The sequence below is a fragment of the Theropithecus gelada genome, chromosome 3 (assembly GCF_003255815.1).
Source record: "Theropithecus gelada isolate Dixy chromosome 3, Tgel_1.0, whole genome shotgun sequence".
Classification (NCBI taxonomy): domain Eukaryota; kingdom Metazoa; phylum Chordata; class Mammalia; order Primates; family Cercopithecidae; genus Theropithecus; species Theropithecus gelada.
Window position 1 is genome coordinate 42,695,442 of NC_037670.1, and position 4,399 is coordinate 42,699,840.

Consider the following 4,399-nt stretch of genomic DNA (forward strand, 5'->3'; position numbering starts at 1 on the left):
ATAAAAATTGTTATATTAATTGGCCCATTTGCCTCATTAGACTGTGGCTCAAATAGATCATTATGTCAGAAGTACCATAAAATTGGTAAAGGATTAAAAACAGTGTAATATAATATGTCTTCTATTATTATTAATTGACATTCCATGCACCTTTTTGTCAGTAAACTCTATTAAACAACCATTTGCTATGCTTTTTTATCTTTTTTTTTTACTTATGTTAATCTAGATGCTCATACTCAGTGCTTTAAAAATAAAGATAAAACTTCTGAGAGTTAATAGGAATTATTTTACTAACCTTTTCCCTTTAAACCATATCATTTATGTCTTTCCGATGGAGTATCTATTGCACTTTGTTTTAAATCTCATTTTTACAAGATTTATACCTGTCAAGAAGTATTCAATATGAGGCTTTGAACAAACTAAATTTCTAAAAGGTGACATGGATTTGCATTGTCTCATAAATACATACGTGAGTTCAAGTATTTAAAACAAGATTTATTTTGTTTGAGAATATAGGGTTACAGAAAACGTATGAGGATATGATTTGCTGCTGTTATGAAATAACATAGGATAAATACTTTCTTAGGGGAGAAACATAAATACTTTCTCAGGGGAGTATTTATATTTTTCTAATTCATACATTCATGTCTAAAATTAGCATATTAATTTAAGTGTTTATTTAAATTATTCCTACCTTTTAATTTCTATGATTAATTTCTTAGAATGATGCTCAAAAAACCTGAGTCCTCCCCTCTTGCTCTCCTCCCAGACAGCCTGAGCTTCACCACTCGCTCCACCTTCTCCACCATCTATGCAGGCACCGGGGCTCTGGTTCCTGGATCTCCCTGTCCTGCTCCACCAGCTTCCGGGTCGGCTTGGAGTCCAGGGTCCTGACTGCGGTAATGGCTGGGGTTCTGGCAGGAATTGGAGGCATCCAGAATGTGGAGATGATGCAAAGCCTGAACAACTGGCTGGCCTCCTACCTGGACAGACTGAGGAGCCTGGAGACTGAGAACTGGAAGCTGGAGACCAAAATCCAGGAGCACCTGGAGAAGAAGGGACCCCAGGTCAGAGACTGGGGCCATTACTTCAAGACCATCGAGGACCTGAGTGCTCATATCTTCGCAAATATTGTGGATAATTCCTGCATTGTTCTGCAGATTGACAATGCCCATATTGCTGCTGATGACTTTAGAGTCACCTATGAGACAGAGCTGGCCATGAGCCAGCTTGTCGAGAGCAACATCCATGGGCTCCGCAAGGTCACCGATGACACCAATGTCACTCAGCTGCAACTGGAGACAGAGATCGAGGCTCTCAAGAAGGAACTGCTCTTTATGAAGAAGAACCACAAAGAGGAAGTAAAAGGCTTACAAGCCCAGATTGCCAGCTCTGGGTTGACCGTGGAAATAGATGCACTATCATGATAGTGAATAAATCTCATGATATCTGATGGCTTTATAAAGGGCAGTTCCCCCTGCACGCACTCTCTTGCCTGCCACCATGCAAGATGTGCCTTTGCTCCTCCTTTGCTGTCTGCCATGATTGTGAGCCTCCCTAGTCACATGGAACTTTAAGTTCATTAAACCTCCTTTTCTTATGAATTACTCAGATCATGGCAGACATCGAAGCCCAATACGATGAGCTGGCTCGGAAAAACTGGGAGGACCTGGACAAGTACTAGTCTCAGCAGATTGAGGAGAGCACCACAGTGGTCACCACACAGTCCATCGAGGTTGGAGCTGCTGAGATGATACTCATGGAGCTGAGACACACGGTTCAGTCCTTGGAGATCAACCTGGACTCGATGAGAAATCTGAAGGCCAGACTGGAGAACAGTCTGAGGGAGGTGGAGGCCCTCTACGCCCTGTAGATGGAACAGCTCAACAGGATCCTGATGCACCTGGAGTCCGAGATGGCACAGACCCGGACAGAGGGGCAGCACCAGGTCCAAGAGTAGGAGGCGCTGCTGAACATCAAAGTCAAGCTGGAGGCTGAGATCGCCACATACCACCTCCTGCTGGAAGATGGTGAGGACTTCAATCTTTGTAATGCCCTGGACTGCAGCAACTCTATGCAAACCATCCAAAAGACGGCCACCTGCCAGAGAGTGGATGGCAAAGTGGTGTCTGAGACCAATGACACCAAAGTTCTCAGACATTAAGCCAGCAGAAGCAGGGTGCCTTTGGGGAGCAGGAGGCCAATAAAAAGTTCAGAGGTTAAAAAATAAAAAAGAATGAGCTCAAAGATATTTGTTCCCATATTTCCAGTTACTTACTTCCTTCCAGCTTTCCTGAATATCTTATTTTATTGTATTATAAATAACTTTTTAGGTACACTATGTTACTCTTTCAAAAAAACCCTTTAAAGTGTTTTTTTAAGCTCAGCAAGATTTAATGAAAAAAACAGTTCATAATACAAATAGTTTGAGGAAAATAATTAATATTAAAAGATAAATAATTAATATTAAAAGAAATGTTTTATGAAATTCAACTCTTTCACTCACCTAGTATTTAAAACCCATTTTTGAAAACAAAATTATTAAGTACAATCAGAACTTATAAAAAAGTACACAAGTAAAGTGAGTTAATGACTATATCCCTGAAGCAATCAAATTTCTGTAGATGTTTCAAAAATTGACAAAATATTTTAAGCAATCAGTTAAGTAAATTTGAATAAACAATTGTTATATACTTACCATTGGGTAAATAGGAATTTTTCTGAATGCTATGTGATATGGTTTGTTTGTACCCACAATCAAATCTCATTTTTAATTGCAGCTCCTATAATCCCCATGTATCATGGGAGTTATCTGGTGGGAGATAATTGAATCATGGGAGGAGATTTTCCCATCCTGTTGTCATGATAGTGAATAAATCTCATGATATCTGATGGCTTTATAAAGGGCAGTTCCCCCTGCACACAGTCTCTTGCCTGCCGCCATGCAAGATGTGCCTTTGCTCCTCCTTTGCTGTCTGCCATGATTGTGAGCCTCCCTAGTCACATGGAACTGTAAGTTCATTAAACCTCTTATTCTTATAAATTACTCAGTCTTGGGTATTTCTTCATAGCATTATGAAAATGGGCTAATACACTATTTGAGATTCAGTGTTGAATAATGCACACACTCTGCCTTCAAGTAATTAATAATGCAATAAAAAGATATGATCAAATTATTTATGGTGATGCTAGTAGATGTTAGGTACTGTGTTAGGTCCTGAGGGTTTGATAGTAAATAAGATAACGTTCTTTCCTTTTGGAATTTACAGTATAATGGGGAAGTAAATGAGTATGAAAATAATTAAATAACATCTGAAAAGTTTTATGGCATGAATGGTAAGAATACAGTGGGAATTCAATTGAAAGCCATTTAATTCAATTTTACAAATTTAAGGAAAGTGAGAATGGAATTCCATTCCAAACCTGAAAGACTGGGAGAGTTAAACCAAGGAAATAATATATAGAGAAGCCTACATTAGAGTGAGCCACATTTGGAGAAGTAATGTATTTCACCAAAATTTATACGTTGAAGTCCTAACCCCTAAGACCTCAGAATGTGACTGTATTGGGAGACAGTCTTTAAAGAGGTAATTTTTGAGACTGGATCACTTACTTGCTGGCTGATGGGCCATGAGGACCAGAGAATTGGAGGCACATGGAGTAGTGACGGTCCCTCACTACAGTTGTATTGCAATTGACTACTGAGGAATTCAGATGCGATACTGATGAAATGAAATGAACTGAATTGTGCAATAGCTCAGAACAGTTGTGAGCTGTGGTGGGAATTGGCAATCATAAGGACTGTGGTATCACATGGCCATTATTAAATGCTACAAATATATATTGGAGAAAGATAAGGAGAGACTGACATTGTTAATCAAAGTTTAAGTGACTGTGAAAGTGAGAAGGCTGCTTTGAAAAAGATGTTTATCTTTGGTATTTCAAGGGCAGAAACTTTAAAATAAGGTACAAAATTTAATTATAAGTGTAGAATATTTCCAGGCAGGTTGGGTTCTCAACCTCATAATTCTGCTCTTTCTGTAGAGTTTTTTTTTTTTTTTAACTCTGCAATTCAAATAATAACACTAATTGGGATGATACACAATGTTCACAGTTGGAGTGGGGAACTTCTGAGTCAATGTCCTTGAGAATGATAAAACCCCAGATCTCCAGAACTCCCTGGGCCTGCAGAAAGGGCTCACTCTTTTTATATAAGTCTGAATCTTACCCCTTATGTAGCATAATTACGTACCTCCTCCTTGATAATAGAGCTCACCCCTTTTTAGGGATCTATCCATTCTTCTTTTCGTGGTCATCAGATTATTAATGAGGGTTAAGTAAAATTAGTTCTGGTCCTGCTAATGGAATAAAGGGGCCTATTCAGCATATACTAGGAAAA

The 4,399-nt window shown here is 38.9% G+C and overlaps 1 pseudogene; it reads left to right on the forward strand.

Moving 5' to 3' along the window:
- The first annotated feature begins 830 nt into the window (after positions 1-830).
- On the forward strand, positions 831-2,221 carry LOC112621396 (annotated as a pseudogene).
- The last annotated feature ends 2,178 nt before the right edge of the window (positions 2,222-4,399 follow it).